Here is a 20,687-nt window from a genome sequence, read left to right on the forward strand (position 1 = left end):
AATAGGTGGGGTTGTGTAGTGCTAACCAGGGCAGACCTAACACAACAGGGAGATCAGGTGACTCAATAATAAAAATATGACTTGCTCTCTATGGGCCTTGTGCGTAACCATAGTGACTGGTGCTGTAACTTCCCTAACGAACCCGGACCCTAATGGTCGACTGTCAAGTGCTCTGATGGGGAGTGGAATGGATAGGGGAACCAATATAATGCCTAGACTATGTGCAAATGACCTGTCCATAAAGTTCCCAGCTGCGCCTGAATCGACCAGCACCTTACACTGGGGAACTACCGTGTAATCAGGGAAGTGGATGGGTAGGGTACAGTGCGCAGCAGAGGGCTCTGAACGAGTGTGGGTGTTCGATACCTGGGGTGACTCGAGAATGTCCTGCCTGCCGCCTCCAGACCCAAAAGAAAGTAACCCCAGCGTGCAGTGAAATGTCCTCTCGTGCCACCAGAGTGAGAGGGGGGGGGCGTGGGGGGTGAAACGGGCAGGCCTCGTCCAGGACGTCCTCTAGAAGCCAGCAGGTTGTCCAACCGGATGGCCACGTTCACCAGTTCATTAAAGGACAACGTGGTGTCACGGCAGGCTAGCTCCCTTCGGACGTCCTCTCGCAGATGGCACTGGAAGTGGTCGATGAGGGCCCGCTTGTTCCACCCGGACCCAGCCGCTAGAGGACGAAACTCTAGCGCAGTCCTCGTCCCCTGCCTTAGATGGACCAGCCGCTCGCCCGCCTCTCTACCCTCGGGGAGGTGATTGCAGACGGCCCGGAAGAGGCGAGCGAGCTCCCCTGGAGTGGGCCAACGCGGTCTGGAATGAAGGAGGAGCCGCGTTGGCCCACTCCAGGGCTTTCCCCGAGAGGCAGGAGACGATGGCGGACACCTTCTCCCGCTCCGATGGAGCCGGGCTGATGGTTGAGATAATACAAATACAGAGTTGGGGGCAGAGGGAACACTTATACAGGTACGGATGAGGGGATATGAACCAGGTGTGTGAAAAATAACTCCCTCTACAGACACACGCATGCATTGCACACACACGCATGGACACACACACACGCATGCACACATACACTGACACTTGATTTGACACACACACACACACACACACACACACACACCACTCCATAATGTAGGTGCCTAACGCTCTCCTCCTCATGATCAAAAACATGAAACTAGGAACAAAAGGAGAACAGTTAAATATTCAACCTCACAGAGGGGAGACAGGGCTTTCTGACGGAATGCCTAAATGTGAGACTGTCTTCACTAGTTCAAAGGCCTTTGTCATAGAGAGAAACAGAGAGAGAGAGAGAGTGTGTGTGTGTGTGTGTGTAGACATATTATTTTTCATTCCAAGATTTTTTCTTTCATCCTCTCATGTGAACATGATTTGAGTGACAGCTGTTTGAAGGGGCGTGTACAAAGTGGAGGAGAGATTGCTGAGAATTGTGAGGGATGAGAGTGGGTGAGTCTACAAAGAACAATAGAGGTGGAGAAGAAGAGAGGAGAGAGAATGGAGAGAATGGAGAGGAGTTAGAAATGTTGAGATTATCAGTCAGACTGGAATCCCTTAGCAGCCAATCAGTATAAACACACAGCAACTTCAAGCCAACACACATATCGCCCCAAGCACAACACAGCTCGTTAGTGCAACATGCCCAAAATTAGTCTCTCTCTCTCTCTCTCTCTCTCTCTCTCTCTCTCTCTCTCTCTCTCTCTCTCTCTCTCTCTCTCTCTCTCTCTCTCTCTCTCTCTCTCTCTCTCTCTCTCTCTCTCTCTCTCTCTCTCAAATAACTGGCAATATCATTAATTCCAAATGAATACACATATAGACATGACATTTAATGACACAGAACATATAGATAATATACGTGGTGAGAATGAAAGGAGTGCATTCGGAAAGTAGTCAGACCCCTCGACTTTTTCCACATTTTGTTACGTTACAGCCTTATTCTAAATTGGATTAAATTATTTTTCCCCTCATCAATCTACACACAATACCCCATAATGACGACGAAAAAACAGGTTTGTAGAATTTTTTACATAAAGAAAAAAAAATGAAAGATCACATTTACGGACAATGGCTTCGAAAGTATTCACCCCCCTTTGCATTTTTCGTATTTTATTGCCTTACAACCTGGAATTAAAATAGATTTTTTGGGTGTTTGTATCATTTGATTTACACAACATGCCTAGCACTTTTAAGATGCAAAATATTTTTTTTCGCAACACAAACTAGAAATAACACAAAAAACAGAAAACTTGAGAGTGCATAACTATTCACCCCCCCAAAGTCAATACTTTGTAGAGCCACCTTTTGCAGCAATTACAGCTGCAAGTCTCTTGGGGTATGTCTCTATAAGCTTGGCACATCTAGCCACTGGGATTGTTGCCTATTCTTCAAGGCAAAACTGCTCCAGCTCCTTGAAGTTGGATGGGTTCCGCTGTTGTACAGCTATCTTTAAGTCATACCACAGATTCTCAGTTGGATTGAGGTCTGAGCATTGACTAGGCCATTCCAAGACATTTAAATGTTTCCCCTTAAACCACTTGAGTGTTGCTTTAGCAGTATGCTTAGGGTCATTGTCCTGCTGGAAGGTGAACCTCCATCCCAGTCTCAAATCTCTGGAAGACTGAAACAGGTTTCCCTCAAGAATTTCCCTGTATTTAGCGCCATCCATCATTCCTTCAATTCTGACCAGTTTCCCAGTCCCTGCCGATAAAAAACATCCCCACAGCATGATGCTGCCACCACCATGATTCACTGTGGGGATGGTGTTCTCGGATTGATGAGAGGTGTTGGGTTTGCGCCAGACATAGCGTTTTCCTTGACGGCCAAAAAGCTCAAATTTTGTCTAATCTGACCGGAGTACCTTCTTCCATATGTCTGGGGAGTCTCCCACATGCCTTTTGGCGAACACCAAACATGTTTGCAAATTTTTTTCTTTAAGCAATGGCTTTTTTCTGGCCACTCTTCTGTAAAGCCCAGCTCTGTGGAGTGTACGGCTTAAAGTCGTCCTATGGACATATACTCCATTCTCCGCTGTGGAGCTTTGCAGCTCCTTCAGGGTTATCTTTGGTCTCTTTGTTGCCTCTCTGATTAAAGCCCTCCTTGCCTGGTCCGTGAGATTTGGTGGGCGGCCCTCTCTTGGCAAGTTTGTTGTGGTGCCATGTTCTTTCCATTTTTTAATAATGGATTTAATGGTGCTCCGTGGGATGTTCAAAGTTTTGGATATTTTTTTATAACCCAACCCTGATCTGTACTTACCCACAACTTTGTCCCTGACCTGTTTGGAGAGCTCCTTGGTCTTCATGGTGCCGCTTGCTTGGTGGTGCCCCTTGCTTAGTGGTGTTGCAGACTCTGGGGCCTTTCAGAACAGGTGTATATATACTGATATCATGTGACAGATAATGTGACACTTAGATTGCACACAGGTGGACTTTATTTAACTAATTATGTGACTTCTGAAGGTAATTGGTTGCACCAGATCTTATTTAGGGACTTCATAGCAAAGGGGGTGAACACATATGCACGCACCACTTTTCCGTTATTTATTTTTTTGCATTTTTTGAAACAAGTTATTTTTTTAACTTCACTTCACCAATTTGGACTATTTTGTGTTTGTCCATTACATGAAATCCAAATAGAAATCCATTTAAATTACAGGTTGTAATGCAACAAAATAAGAAAAAACGGCAAGGGGGATGAATACTTTTGCAAGGCACTGTAAGTATTCTGACCCTTTACTCAGTACTTTTTTGAAGCACCTTTGGCAGCGATTACAGACTCGATTCTTCTTGGGGATGACGCTACAAGCTTGGCACACCTGTATTTGGGGAGTTTCTCCCATTCTTCTCTGCAGATCCTCTCAAGCTCTGTCAGGTTGGATGGGGAGCGTCGTTGCATAGCTATTTTCAGGTCTCTCCAGAGATGTTTGATCGGGTTCAAGTCCGGGCTCTGGCTGGGTCACTCAAGGACATTCAGAGACTTCCCGAAGCCACTCCTGCGTTGTCTTGGCTGTGTGCTTAGGGTCGTTGTCCTGTTGGAAGGTGAAACTTCACCCCAGTCTGAGGTCCTGAGCTCTCTGGAGTAGGTTTTCATCAATGATCTCTCTGTACTTTGCTCCGTTCATCTTTCCCTTGATCCTGGCTAGTCTCCCAGACCCTGCCGCTGAAAAACATCCCCACAGCATGATGCTGCCACCACCATGCTTCACCGTAGGGATGGTGCCAGGTTTCCTATAGTCTTGACGCTTGGCATTCAGGCCAAAGAGTTCAATCTTGGTTTCATCAGACCAGAGGATCTTGTTTCTCATGGTCTGAGAGTCCTTTAGATGCCTTTTGGCAAACTCCAAGCGGGCTGTCATGGGCCTTTTACTGAGGAGTGACTTCCGTCTGGCCACTCTACCATAAAGGCCTGATTGGTGGAGTGCTGCAGAGATGGTTATCTTTCTGGAAGGTTCTCCCATCTCCGGAGCTCTGTCAGAGTGACCAACAGGTTCTTGGTCACCTCCCTGACCAAGGCCCTTCTCCCCCGATTGCTCAGTTTGGCCGGGCGGCCAGCTCTATGAAGAATCTAGGTGGTTCCAAACTTCTTCCATTTAAGAATGATGGAGGCCACTGTGTTCTTGGGGACCTTCAATGCTGCAGAAATGTTTTGGTACCCTTCCCCAGATCTGTGCCTCAACAAAATCCTGTCTTGGAGCTCTCCGAGATATAATTGTGATGAGGCATATATCTGGGGAAAGGTATAAAACAATTTCTAGATTGTTGAAAAGTTTCCAAGAGCACAGTGGTCTCCATCATTGGGAAATTGAAAAAATATGGAACTACCCAGACTCTGCCTAGAGCTGGCCATCTTACCAAACTCAGCAACCGGGCAAGAAGGACCTTGGTCAGGGAGGTGACCAAGAACCCAGTGACCACTGTGAAAGTGGCTGAGAACCTGCCAGATGGACAACAGTCTCTACAGCACTTCACCAATCTGGGCTTTATGGGAGAGCGGACAGACAGAAGCCACTCCTGGATAAAAGGCACATGACATCACACCTGGAGTTTGCAAAAAGGCAAGTGAAAGACTCTGAGAGCATAAGGCAAAATATTCTGTGGCCTGATGAGACAAAAATGTAAGTCTTTGGCCTGAATGCAAAGCGCAATATCTGGAGAAAACCAGGCACAGCTCATCATTCATCTAACACCATCCCTACTGTGAAGCATGGTGGTGGCAGCATCATGCTATGGGGATGCTTTTCAGCGGCAGGGACTGGGAGACTGGTAAGGATAAAGGGAACAATGAATGGAGCCAAATACAGCCAAATCCTTGATGAGAACTTGCTTCAGAGTGAAAACGACCTTACACTGGGGGGCGAAGATTTGCGTTCCAACAGGACAATGACCCCAAGCATACAGCCAAAGCAACACTGGAAGGTTTCAGAACAATAAGATGAAAGTCCTTGTGAGGCCCAGCCAAAGCCCAGACTTGAATCCCAATGAAAATCTGTGGAAAGACTTGAAGATTGCTGTTCACCGCTGCTCCCCATCTAACTTAACAGAGCTTGAGAAAATCTGCAAGGACGAATGGGAGAAAGTTCCCAAATCCAGATGTGCAAAGGTGATACAGACATACCCAAGACTACTCAATACTGTCATAATCACAGCAAAAAGTTATTCTACAAAGTATTGAATACTTATGTAAATGAGATATTACTGTATTTCATTTTCAAGAAATGTGCAAACATTTCTAAAAACATGTATTCACTTTGTCATTGTGGGGTATTGTGTGTAGATTTCTCACTTTTTTTTTCCCATTTGGAATTCAGGCTGTAACACAACAAATGTGGAATAGGTCAACGGGTGTGAATACTTTCTGAAGGCACTGTATGTGTGTGAGCTTTCATTAGAGTGTTTGTGTGTGTGTAATTTTTTATTAGAGCAAGTGTGTGTGCCTGTGTGTGAGTGAAACACCCACAGCCATGCGCTGGAGATGAGAATGCACATGTTGGAATTATCACGCCTCCCAACAGCTTGTGGGCATTTGGTTAAATTATGAATTTCATGTATTTTTTACTTAAACAGTCATCTCTCTTCCCCCTTCCTCTTTTCAGCTCCCTCTCTCCCCCTCTCCCCCCATTCCTCATTTTCTACCACCTCTATTCCCCTATCTCTTCAGCCCCCCCCCTCTCTCCAGTTCTCTCCCTCAACTCAAAATGTGGGTGTATCAGTATCATTGCTGATAGATATAGACAGAGTGGGTTTTATCGCCAAAGCTGCTTGTTAATTAAAATCAGACAGGCATTAGCACAATCACTTTAGCTCATTTATATTCTCCATAAGAGCAGAAAGTAGGCCAGGCTTTGTGTTCCAATCACTTTTACGCCATGCTCGCACTAGAACGACTTAAATCTGAGTCCAGGAGAGAGTAGAGGGGAGAAAAGAAAAAAGAATTGCCAATGTATCACAGATGTCATCAGACCACGCTAGAAAGGACGAGTCCTTACTTAACCTCATCCTTATCTTTAACTCTACCTGCACTCCTACATGAAGTACATATAGCGTGTTGTGTGTCAGCTGGGGTTGAATGAGTACAAGGGATATAAATAATGGTCACAGGTTCTGATGGAACAGATTGCACATTGTGGCCGCGCAAGCTCGAAGGTGGTACGTTAAACTCTGCATGAGGTGTTATCATCTTCCTTGAGTCTGTCACACAAGCTCATTTGCATAATATCCTGCCTCCTTTTCAAAATGAACACAGTACACACACACACACACACACACACACACACGCACTGTTAATAGCCCACTCCTTTGCGTGCCTCGGATGCGGACACTCGTTCCTATTAGAATAATGTAGCCTAACACACATTAACCCCTGTGGTGCCTGACAGACCCGGAGGTGAGAGCCTGCTCTTATCCCATCTGTTACTGTATCAAACAGAAACACACATTAACGACACACTACTTCTTCCAGAGCACCGCCCAGATATGACTCCTCTGTCCAGTTAAGTGTGGCTCTCACATTCTTCAGTCCAACAGTGGTCATGTGGTTGAAGAAAGCAGTTCCGTATTGGGCCTAGGCTATATTTACCCTTGTAGCCACAGATCATCTTTCACCACATGGCCAATCTGAGATTATATGAGTTCCATTTAGTGGGTCCCTCTCATCCAGTCATTGCAGTCATTGCATAAAACTGAGTCCCTGAACCACCTGGAAATGAAAATGTGTAATGCACTGCATGTAAGTCCTCGAAAAGTGAAATAGAAAGGCCTATCCAAAATGTGTTGGCTGCTGCAGGCCTGATTGATTACATATTGAGATACTGGGTTGGTGCTTAGTTTGCCACAGATTGTGGAATAGGCATTTAGTGGCCTATCACTTACCACTAAGGCTTACTGCCCACTGGGCACACACATTAACGTTGTTTCCACATCATTTCAATGAAATTACGTTGAACCAACGTGGAATAGATGTTAAATTGACGTCTGTGCCCAGTGGGTGGTCTATCCTGTTTGTCCCAATCCTGGCAGTCCTGTGTCTGAAAGCACGCGCATGATATCAGTTTCTTGGCGCCCATGCTCTTTGTTGTCTGTTCTACTGGATTTTAATACAGGCTGTTCTTTTCTATAAGAGACTTGTTTACGATATATAGATAACCACTCGCCTCTGTTGGTTAAACAGTAGCAGTTGCTATCAGCAGGGGTTTGGATCTATAATATAACTCCCATTCACTACCATTTAGAGAGGAAAACACTCTCTGATGGCTTTTGTCTAGTAAGGACTAACTAAATTAGGAGAATGGCGCACAGCACGGTGCGCATTTTGAAGCATTTAGACACGCCTCATTAACAGTTTAAAATGTAGCCTACACCTGCCTCACGCATTCCGCTGGGGGAGAACAGGGTCCCTGCAGTGTTCTAACTAGGCCTTGACGCGCGAGGACAATGACGTCCTGTCTCAGAGGCTTTTAGCTACAGGCCAAGGGAGAGAGAGAGACGCATTTCTAAAGTTGTTATTAAGCCATTGATCTGTGATTGGATATTTGAATGACTATGAAGTTGGGTAGCGCAAATTCAACATGGCTATTTCTGGAGGGGCTATAGGCTGGGATTCTGACAAGGCAGCAGCTACTCTTCCTGGGGTCCATGAAAATTAAGGCAGTTATACAATTTTACAAATATTACAATACATTCACAACAGATTTTACAACACATTAAGTGTGTGCCCTCAGACCCCTACTCTACTACCACATATCTACAACACAAAATCCATGTGTACGTAAGTGTATAGTGCATATGTTATAATGTGTTTGTATGCATGTGTCTGTGCCTATGTTTGTGTTGCTTCACAGTCCCCGCTGTTCCATAGGGTGTATTTGTATGTTTTTTAAATCTAATTTTACTGCTTGCATGAATTACTTAAAGTGGAATAGAGTTCCATGTAGTCATGGCTCTATGTAGTACTGTGCGTCTCCCATAGTCTGTTCTTGACTTAGGGACTGTGAAGAGACCTCTGGTGGCATGTCTTGTGGGGTATGCATGGGTGTCTGAGCTGTGTGCCAATAGTTCAAACAGATAGCTCGGTGCATTCAACATGTCAATACCTCCGCAAAATACAAGTAGTGATGAAGTCAATCTCTCCTCCACTTTGAGCCAGCACTCTGTGCACATCTAAGGGCCAGCCTTGCTGCCCTGTTCTGAGCCAATTGCAATTTTCCTAAGTCCCTCTTTATGGCAACTGACCACACGACTGAACAGTAGTCCAGGTGCGACAAAACTAGGGCCTGTAGGACCTGCCTTGTTGATAGTGCTGTTAAGAAAGCAGAGGAGCACTTTATTATGGACAGACTTCTCTCCATCTTAGCTACTGTTGTATCAATATGTTTTGACCATGACAGTTTACAATCCAGGGTTAATCTAAGCAGTTTAGTCACCTCAACTTGCTCAATTTCCACATTTTCATTACAAGAGTTAGTTGAGGTTTAGGGTTTAGTGAATGATTTGTCCCAAATACAATGCTTTTAGTTTTTGAAATATTTAGGACTAACTTATTCTTTGCCACCCATTCTGAATCTAACTGCAGCTCTTTGTTAAGTGTTGCAGTAATTTCAGTCGCTGTAGTAGCTGATGTGTATAGTGTTGAGTCATCTGCATACATAGACACTGTGGGTTTACTCAAAGCCAGTGGCATGTCATTAGTAAAGATTGAAAAAAGTAATGGGCCTAGACAGCTTCCCTGGGGAATTCCTGATTCTATCTGGATTATGTTGGAGAGGCTTCCATTAAATAACACCCTCTGTGTTCTGTTAGACAGGTAACTCTTTATCCACAATATAGCAGGGGGTGTAAAGCCATAACACATACGTTTTTTCAGCAGCAGACTATGATTGATAATGTCAAAAGCCCCACTGAAGTCTAACAAAACAGCCCCCACAATCTTTTTATCAACAATTGCTCTCAGCCAATCATCAGTCATTTGTGTAAGTGCTGTGCTTGTTGAATGTCCTTCCCTATAAGCGTGCTGAAAGTCGGCTATTTGAGCCAGTAAAGGGGGCTTTACTATTCTTAGGTAGGGGAATGACTTTTGCTTCCATCCTGACCAGGCCTGAGTGGCAATATCGTCCGCTATTATCCTCAGTCATTTTCCATCCAAGTTGTCAGACTCCGGCGGCTTGTCATTGTTGATAGACAACAATAATTTTTTTCACCTCTCCCACACTCACTTTACGGAATTAAAAATTACAATGCTTATCTTTCATAGTTTGGTCATTTACTTGGATGTTTAGTGTCAGCGTTTGTTACTGGCATGTCATGCATACATTTGCTAATCTTGCCAATGAATAAATAATTAAAGTAGTTGGCAATATCAGTGGGTTTTGTGATGAATGAACCTTCTGATTCAATGAATGATGGAGCGGAGTCTGCTTTTTTGCCCAAAATTTCATTTAAGGTGCTCCAAAGCTTTTTACTACCATTCTTTATGTAATTTATCTTTGTTTCAGTGTAGTTTCTTCTTCTTTTTATTCAGTTTAGTCACATTACTTCTCAATTTGCAGTACTGTTGCCAATCGGTTGTGCAGCCAGACTATTTTGCCTCACTACCTCTCAACCATACCATTTTTAAATTCCTTATAAATCCACTGGGATTGAACTGTTTTTACAGTCATTTTCTTAATGGGTGCATGCTTATTAGTAACTGGGATAAGCAATTTCATAAATGTGTCATGTGCAGCGTCTGGTTGCTTCTCATTACACAACATGGACCAACAAATATTCTTTACATCAACAAAATAGGAATCACTACAAAACGTATTGTATGACCTCTTATACACTATATTAGGCCCAGCCTTTGGAACCTTGGTTTTCCTAGATATAATAATAATAATATGCCATTTAGCAGACGCTTTTATCCAAAGCGACTTACAGTCATGTGTGCATAAATTTTTACGTATGGGTGGTCCCGGGGATCGAACCCACTACCCTGGCGTTACAAGCGCCGTGCTCTACCAATTGAGCTACAGAGGACTACTATATTGTGATCACTACATCCGATGGATCTGGACACTGCTTTCAAGCAAATTTCTGCAGCATTAGTAAAGATGTGATCAATACATGTTGATAAATAAAATAAATAAAATAAATAAATAATGATTTAGTTCCTGTGCTGTTTGTAACTACCCCGGTAGGTTGACTGATAACCTTAACCAGGTTGCAGGCACTAGTTACAGTTTGAAGCTTTCTCTTGAGTGGGCAGCCTGATGAAAGCCAGTCAGTATTTAAATCACCCAGAAAATATACCTCTCTGTTGGTATCACATACATTATCAAGCATTTCATACATGTTATCCAGATACTGACTGTTAGCACTTCGCAGTCTATAGCAGCATTGGTTGAGCATGCAATAGTCCTATGCTTCATTACACTGAGCTGGCTAATATAGAGTTGAGTTGATAGAATGTAGAAATAATTTATGTGAGAACAGACCACGAAGTAGCCTATAATGCAGCCAAACGACCCCTCTCCCAAGCAAAGAAATATACAGTGCTAGGCCTATAGAAAAATAACTTTAGGCTAGGCAATAGCAACTAGATTATTCAAAAAGACAGATTTCAATTCTTAGAGGAATCTGGACAAACTTAAACTGTGTTCCATTACTGTTTCATTATGAAATGAAACAGAAATAGCCTAAAACATTGATTGCAGGAATAGAGGCCTACCTCTTTTCGTTGGTCTTACTTTGCAATTGTGTGTCTTTGACGGCTCACTTAAATAATGTATGTATGACCACCAGATTCCCATTCACAGAGTTTCCAGCGGTCAACCAGGCCTGTAGAATACCTCACCGCATGGCCTCTCTTTACCACTTTCATCTGTGCCACAATCAGGACATATTTCACGCAGTAAGGAGCGCTGAAGCACAGTGAGAGCTCATGCTCAAACGAGTTTAATTATCCTCCTAATTGACAATTCGGTTCCGGTATATTACCGATTTTCCGGTCCTTCTTGATGGCGAGAGGGTAATTCCCCGAGTTATAGGCTCTCTGATCAAATTAATTGGTAACACTTTTATATTGCACTATATTGAAGTCAAATTGGTCATTGCATTATAAGACTTGTCATAAGCATGAATTAACCACTTATGTATTTAGCATCACATAATGAGTTACTATCTGTCATTTTGACATTGGAAGCTTACCACTCATAACCTAAGGCATCCCATTATGAGTTGATGATAAAAAGGCATCAGCCATGTCTTTAGCAATACATTTAGCTTAATATGCAGGTTTTAGGTGTTACCACATTTCACCGTATCAATGTATGGACACCAAGAACTGAGGGACTAGTGTGTTTTTCTGATTATGTAGGTTCTACCCTGAATGGTAGGCCTATGTGTATAATGGTGGGCCCAATAGCCAGATCTACTGTTCTAAACAGCTTGAGGCTATGGACCTGAGTGAGTCTGTTGAGGTGGGTGTTTGAATGAATGGAAAGCACTAGGATTGTTGTCCATAGGCCTACTGATAGAGCTCAGAGTGGGGATGGGTAATTCACCTTCCGAGGACCCCAGCAGTGTTGGTGCAGGCTTTAACTCCAGCCAACACATCTGAATCTACTAATTATAGTCTTTAATCAAGGTTTGATGAGAAGCCTTGAATTAGGCGTGTTAGGTCTACAGCTTGGCTAAGGCAAAAGCCTACATCCACATGGGCCCTTAGAGGGTAAGATTCCTAACCCCTCCTTCAGGCCTATCTGATTACGCTGGGCCCCAAAAGCACTTGTCCTGGCGTAACGAACCCCCTTTAGTCCAGTCACTGCCTCCGCATAAGACCACAGAGACCTTGAATATAGAGCAGGCATTCTTTCTAATGAGGCAGAACTTCATGATTCCCCTTTAATAAAACTTTCTCTGGCTCCACCTCTACAGCAACAAAGCCTGAATTTTAAAAAGTTTGCCCCGCTTTTTTAGTTTTGTTGCTGTGACACACAAACGGTTCAGATGAATCAAACACTGCCTCCTTTCCCCCCTCGCGCTAATACAGTGACGCCAGCGTGTGTGTGACAGTGTTCCAGAGATGCTCATGCAGAGAAATAGGCCTCTTTGGCGGGAAGAGCGAGTATCAGAACAGGGTCTCCTCAGGGGAAAGCTTTGATGCCGCCTGGTTGTAGTTAAATAATCTACATTTCACTTTGTGTCTAGAACTCTGTTAGGAATTGAGGTAGATGATTATTTTCTTCCTTTTTGTATTTCTTATTATTCTTCCCAGGCCCTATTCAATTTTTTATTCGGTTTATTTATTGTGCGCAGAGCTGGGTGGGGTAACTGTGTGTGTGTGTGTGTGTGTGTGTGTGTGTGTGTGTGTGTGTGTGTGTGTGTGTGAGAGAGAGAGAGAGAATCGCATAGAGCGGCGTTCAGGTTTACTGGCCCAAGCCAAAGTAGGCTGATGACACTTACGCCTACAGTTGTATATTGATTATTGAAGTTGTTTGTTTTCCACAATATGGATAATTGTAAAGAATGGATGGTCTATCTTCATGGCTCTGGAGCAGAGATGGTTCAGTGAACCACAAGATGATGCCTGAGGAAGTGTTCGCTCTCACAACTAATGCCAAGCCTTTAGCTCAGAGAGATAACAAAGTCTTGAGTCTAGTGCACAATCCGTGTTTCATACCCAGTCAGTCACACCGCTCACATTTAGAGACAATTGAAGAATGATGTTCATCCTCTCTGACTCCAACCATTGAACATTCACAGGATTTCACTGTGTGGAATCTTAAAGATCCAGAACAATCACAGTCACTCCTGGGGGAAAGTGTGTCTTTGGGGATCTCAGGAGTTAGAACAAGTATATTTTGTTTTCTAAAGAGTTAGACAAAGTATATTTTCGTTTCTAAAGAGTTAGACAAAGTATATTTTGTTTTCTAAAGAGTTAGACAAAGTATATTTTGTTTTCTAAAGAGTTAGACAAAGTATATTTTGGTGAGCACCAAGAACCCAGCTTCGTCTCATTACTGTCTCAGGGCCCTCTTGAACAAGAAGAATCAAGGCCAAGAGTTTAAATATTAATTAGAGAATATTGTGCTCGATGTTGTTTCAGAATTCTCATGTGAAGCTTTGCCGCATATATAAGTTATTTGTTTTAAAGCAGCGGTTGTTTTCTCCTGCAGGAAAACGGGACCCTTTCTTCAAACTCTGCCTGGCACATATATATATATTGGCGACACGTTGATCGTGCGCAACCGTGTATGAGTGTGTGTGTGTGTGTGTGCTGTCCCCTCACATTGCACATTGCTTTTTAAGAAGCTGTGTTTTCTAACATTCAAAGGGAATTGTATATGAAAGATGTCGCACATGGCCCCTAAACATGGGTCTTTCCTGCGTGCTGAGGGAGTGCCAACTTCCTATCCAATGACAAATCATCTGCACTGATAGCACACATACATCTGACCGATGTTGGCCGGATGTATACATGATACATCGTGAAGATGTAGTATGGAGAGCGTTGGCTAATTGGCAAGACATCGCCGAGACGTCCGGACCGTGATCGCATTCCCCCCTCAGCCGTTGTTTGGATGATGCATGTCAAGCTGCATGCTGCCAAGCCGCTCTCCAGACGACATTAACTACAGATTACCTTTATCTGAGGTTGGGTCAATAGGTTTTAATCCCCATGAACTAATTGAAATTACCCTTACCAAATAAACATATGATAAACATTGAATTTGAATGGGAAGCTAAATCACAACAGCAATAATGAAAAACAAATATGCTTGAAGACTTGGCTCTAGCCTATGTGATTTTGTGTGTGGCTAAAATGAAGAGACAAGATTCAAGTGAATTAAATGTATTAGGCTTTATAGCTTGTTTCTGTCACATCAACAGCCCACGTGGAAACTGCCTGCAGTCAAAAGTGCCAATACCTGACCAGCAGCATAACCCTAATAACCCTAACTGAACAGGGAAGGTTGCCATTTTCCAAGCCATAATATCCTAACACAACCTAAATGTAAATATGTGACCAAAAAACATGAGATCACGTTATCAACAGATATGACATAGGGATTTGGTACAAATTCTCCTTTGTTCGTTAGTAGGCCATTCTTGAACTCAAATTCCTTTCTCTTTCTCTCTCCCTCTCTCCCTCCCATCCCTCCCTCCTTTCTCTCTATCCCGCCATTATTTTTTTGTCCTCTCTCTCCATTTCCCTCTCTTCTCTCTCTCTCCCTCTTCTCTCTCTCCATTCTCCCTCTCTCCCATCTCAGTGTAAGTGTGGGCAGGTATCAGCTTTACATACTGATCCACACTGATCCTACTGTGGGCTGACCAGACCACCATAGCACAGCTATTGGCTGATTAATTACAAATGCATGCAGAGAGAGAGAGGGAGAGAGAAAGAGAGGGGGAGAGGGATGGGTGGGGGTTAGCGATGCGACAGAGAAAGTTGGAGTGGGGAGAGAGAGAGAGAGAGAGAGAGAAGGGTGGGGCGAAATGTGAGCGCGAGAGAGTGGGAGAGTGGGAGGAAGATAGGAGTTGTAAAGTGAGTGGTGGGAGGAAAAGAGACCATTTCTATATCGTTGTTTACTTTAAAGACCCGTTCCACCTCAGCCGTTAATGCAGTGAGTAGTTCTCGCTTGTGACTCATCTGCTCTTTACAAAGTAGGTCAGTAGGTTTTTTGCTCAAACTTCTAATAGACTTACAGAGTTCTAAAAGCCCCCAAGTTCTGAAGTTCTGGGGGGAATCACTCAGAAATTCCAGGCTCCCACGCTCACCTCTACAGTGCCAAAAATTGTGAAATAGATAATTCTACCCAAAACATGTCTCATGAAATGCCAGTGGTTATACATGGTATTCTATTGGAGTAGTCCTACATGGTATATAGACCTAAAATGATCAGTGTGCCTCAGGACATTGGCCCTAGCCGTTAGCACTAGTCGGGATCAGTTTAGGCCTACCCTTCCCTTAATCTTTATGGGGTGAAATGCAATTCTGACTTATGGTCAGTGTGGGCAACTGCATAGTGTCTGCATAGTGTTCATGAGGACAACAACAGACAGAACTTCACAGGAGTGATACCCGGCGTCTGCCACTCCCCCTTCAACAGCTTTCTTACAGTTTTTCTCAATTGTTTACACACAAATACTGGTACTTGAGACACAATGACCACAATATGTAACTCATGCACCAACCCCCTGAACCAATTCTGCTAAACTACAAGCACAATTCCTGCTTTACACTCAAATTGCAGTTCTACAACACACTTTTTTCAAAACACTACACACAAATCTTTGCATTTGGCACAATTTTCATGCAGAAAATCTCTTGTTTTCACAATGAACACACTGCCATTCAAATATGCACACTGACTCATCACATGGGCAAACACCCGTCACACAGTTTTACAATTAGCAATCAGAGCTTTGGCATAAAAGGGCAACAGGTGAGCTCTTCTGTTTTGGAGCAATGGATGCCAACATTGGAAACAGAGGCAGAGCCAGAGGATTGAGAGTAAAATGAAGAGGACGGGGAGGACAAGGACGAGGACGAGGACGAGGAAGGCCAAGGACCGTAATCTCTGATGAGATCCGAGCCACTTTGGTTGATCATGTGGTCAACCATGGTCTAACAATGAGGGAGGCTGGGCAAAGAGTACAGCCAAATTTGAGCAGGTACACTGTAGCATCCATCATCCGGACATTCCGAAATGAGAATAGGTAAGAAATCTACTCTCACTAGAAAATTGCAGTACTGCATATCAATACAGTACTCAATGAGTACAGTAGTACAGTATTGCCTGTGGACTGTAAAAAATAAAGTATGTTTCAAGTATTTGGGAAATGTATTTCTACTTTGTATTTACAGCATTTTACTATTTGTTTGGCAGAACTGAAAGATTACCAACACAAGGTGGTCGGGAACGTGTTCTGTCTCCTGAACAGGAAACTGAAATCATGAACATGGTCCTAGAAAATAACGCCATAACATTACGGCAAATACAAAGAAAAATAATAGAAAACAATTAGATATTTCAAAATATTGATAGGGTAAGCTTATCAACACTGGACCGTGTCTTGCGCAGAAATAATCTCAGGATGAAGCAGGTCTACGGGGTGCCATTTGAACGCAATTCAGAAAGTCAAAGAATTGCGATATAACTATGTGCAAGTGAGTCCTATACAATCCCACAATTGATGCATACACTGTATAAATTATATATATTTCAGTATTGTAATCATAATGATTGTGCTTCACAACAGTGACCACTCCATGTCTATTTCTGATATTGTCATGTGTGTTTCAGAGAGTCCTTGAGCTAGAGGTGGCTGCAGTGGAGCACCAGTTCATCTTCATTGATGAGGTTGGATTCAACCTCACAAAAAGACGAAAGAGGGGAAGGAATATCATCGGCCAGCGTGCCATTGTTCAAGTCCCTGGCCAGCGCGGAGGGAACATCACAATGTGTGCAGCGATTACCCACCACGGCGTCATCCATCACCATGCTACCCTTGGCCCCCTACAACACCGCCCATCTGATCACATTCCTGGACACCCTACACAACACACTCATTCCACCAGATCAGGTAGATGGCCCAGAGCAGCTCAGGTACGTTGTCATTTGGGACAACGTACATTTCCACAGGGCTGCTCTGGTTCGTAACTGGTTCACTGCCCACCCACGCTTTTTAGTTGTTTATCTCCCTCCATATTCTCCATTCCTCAATCCTATTGAGGAATTTTTTTCTGCCTGGAGATGGAAAGTGTATGACCGAAATCCACAAACGCGTATACCTCTTCTCCAAACTATGGAATACGCATGTGGAGATATAGCAGCTGATGCTTTTCATGGCTGGAATCGCCATCCTAGGCGATATTTCCCCCGCTGCTTGGCCAGGGAAAACATTGCTTGTGAAGTGTTTTTTATTTTATTTATTTTTTACTGTAACTGTATACATTAAATTCTTCTGTTTTGTATGTAGACCACTGTATGTGCAACTTTGTGTTGGTTGGGAATGGGATGTACACTGTGTACATTGTTTTTGTGGGAAAAATGAAATATATTTGTTACCGTGTATTTGTGTGTTCTGAGCATAAAACAATATTCTCAAATATTTTACAACACACTTATGTATGTACTGTCTGTAGTAATGACAACACTGAACCAAAAAAAGGCCTAAGTCATTATGATGAATGGAGAAGAAGTGTTTTCCATTCATCATAGTGTATTACATTGAGCACATCAGTGTTCAACTGGTTCTTATAAATGTATATTCATATGATGGTTTGTGTGTGTCATTTGAAAACAAAATACAATTTTGATAAGAAATAAGATTGTTTTGAATGTAAAGTTTCATTTTGCTGGAGAATTGAGGGGTTTTGCCCATTGTGTGTGTGTTTTTTGATTTGTGTGTAGAGTTCTGAGAATATGAGGCATGCTTTCAGAAAAGGTGTGTAAACAATCGAGAAAAACTGTAACTCATCCTCCCCATCTGTCCATCTGCAACCCACCCACCCTTTCTGGCTGGCCCCTGCCAGCAAGTGTGTGTGCTCGCAACTGTGTGTGTGTGTGAATGTGTGTGTACGTGTGTGTGAACGTGTGTGTGCCTGTGTTTGTATGTGTGTGTGCACTTGCGTTTTGTAGGTTCTCCACAAACCTGTTCTGACAGCTTTCCCTTTGATTAGTTAAACTCCTAAACTCTCTTTTTTATTATTTTACAGAAACCTGAAAAAACTCCCATATTAGTCCTTCCACAGACACCCTGAATTCTTTAGCTACAGCCTCCAACTGAAAAGCTCCCTCCCTCAGTAATCTATAGGCCAAGGTCCTCAGACAATAACTTACTGTCATTCCCTTTATCCAACTCTAATGTGAGAATATTTATGTGAGTGTTCCTTTGACCTCCCGCTTCTCTTTCACTGTGATGGGGGACAGGGGCAGCGAGGCGAGACACAGCGAGACAAAAGCTGATGAGATTCAAAAGGAGCGAAAGAGACAAGGGACGGAGGAGGAGGAGGGAGGAGGAGACGGAGGAACCCTTTAAATCACCATTAGAAAGTCATTAGAAACCTGGCGGGGCCGGGCCGGGATGGTCGCACAGATTGCCCGCTCCCGAACACAAAACCGGTAATGAAGTGGAAGCTAGGAGGGAGTGACAGGAGACAGATTTCTTTGGATTAGCTATACTGGCCCTAAAGTTTCCCTCAGTCTGTGTGGCTGTAAAAAAAAAAATGTATTCATGAGGTGTTAACCGTTTTGTTTGTCTGATGGCGGAATGTATCTAAAGTGTTGCAGCTATCTGCGACAGATGGCTGAGATGTGATGGATCTGAGCAGAAGTTAACTAACACATTGGTTAAAAAAAGAAAAAAAAGAGAGAAAATAGAACCCAGTAAAGAGAAACAATGATCATGTGTTGCCCATGCTATTTCGATGTTACCAATCTGGTGGTAATTCGATTATCTCTCCTCTCGCTGGCTACTGGGAGAGAGTTGGAGAGAGGTGAGAGGAGCATATGATGGGAAAATAGATGTAGTTAACATTGATAATGAATGTTTCATTCGAATAGCCTAAATTAATGTGATGTTATTATTCGTTTAGAAATAAACATAGCCTACATAAAGTATAGCTTGGTATAGCCTATATCTGTAAAATGTGATGTAATAGGCTACGTAAAACTATTCAGCCAACCATGCATTGAGGATAATTCCTCTTTTATGAGCCAACGGTTTAAAAGCCTTCAAGGAGGTGCCTGAAACAGTCTAATTTATATTTCTTTATTCTCATTCTGTGTCCCGATGCCTCTATTCACACGACATCTGGAGCCTAAATACTGTCAATTAGAGGACACGACTCAATACTCTTTCAAGTGGTCCTCTCTTTAACCTGGTTAAGTCGAGGGCTAACTGTTGAGCCTGATGGGGCATTCACACATTTGTACTGTCTGTATTTAGCAATGGTCGATAGGTATTATCCCAAATGGACCCTTTTGAGTCTCCTCTCTCCGTTAGAGATGATAATGAGATAATTAGTTGTGAATCACGTTAGGAACTAATTAGGATGTGTGCATGTGATGGCACGCGAGTTAAGCAAAGGTTAGCGGGAGGTTGAAGGGGCGCGAGAGGGGCGCCCGCCTGCCTGCCTCAACAGCTCAAGGATCGATTATCTTGGACATCCCTATGTACCCCTCCATCCCTAACCCTCTCACCCCTCCTCTACTCCTCTGCATACTTTCCCATCCGACGGATAATGAAGCCTAAATCACCTAATTTCCATCTCAATGAGTTAAACCCAACAAGAGGCGAGGTTCAGGCGACGAACTCCACACCACAAATGCCGGGCAATCACCAGAGCAAATGGGACAATGAGAGAGAGAGGGAGGAGGTAGGAAGGAGAGGGAGAGTGCGGGTCTGCAAAAAATATTTTTAAAGAAAATGTTAATCCGTCTCGTGAAGAATAGAAGGGATTTGCGAGGCTCGCACTAATTCTGCTATTGTTGAACTCGCGTGCAGACGGGTGAGAGTGACACACCAATCACGTGAGAGAATGAGGTGTGTGTGCGAGTGTCAGAGCTGGAGTAGTGAAAGCACGCTCACATAAAAGGCAGCTTTGGGTTTGCCGAAAGTCTGTCCAGCATTTTAAAGCGAATCTAAAGAGGTCTTAAGAGCAAACCTCTCTCTCTCTCCCGCTCTCTCTTTCTCTTACACACTTACTCTCTCTCTCACACACACACACACACACACACACACACGGATCTCTCTCACACATAATCCGCAAAGTGAGACTCTACACAGTGTAATTTGCCTTTGATTGCGCTCTCTCTCTGTGAGAACACTGAGCAGTATATTACAGCATGCAGGCCTTCGCAGCCTAATACAGAATAAACAGAACATTTCTCACCGTAAGGCAATAAGGCCTACAGCTAGAATCAGTCTACAGAATGTATTGAGTTACATTAGAAGGGATATAAAGCCTGTTAAACCTTTTTATTAAAGAGTGTTTGGATTAAGGCTTTTGTTTCCACAAAGCAGCCTATATTTGATTGTTGCAAATAAAGAGGTTGGCCAATTAAACATTTTTATTAAAGAATGTTTGGATTAAGGCTTTTGTTTCCACAAAGCAGCCTATATTTGATTGTTGCAAACACTTTGCCCAAGTGTATTTTCTCACAGGCTGTTCTCTGGTATGGCTGGCGGTCCCAT

This window comes from Coregonus clupeaformis, chromosome 21 (genome assembly GCF_020615455.1).
Source record: "Coregonus clupeaformis isolate EN_2021a chromosome 21, ASM2061545v1, whole genome shotgun sequence".
Taxonomy (NCBI): domain Eukaryota; kingdom Metazoa; phylum Chordata; class Actinopteri; order Salmoniformes; family Salmonidae; genus Coregonus; species Coregonus clupeaformis.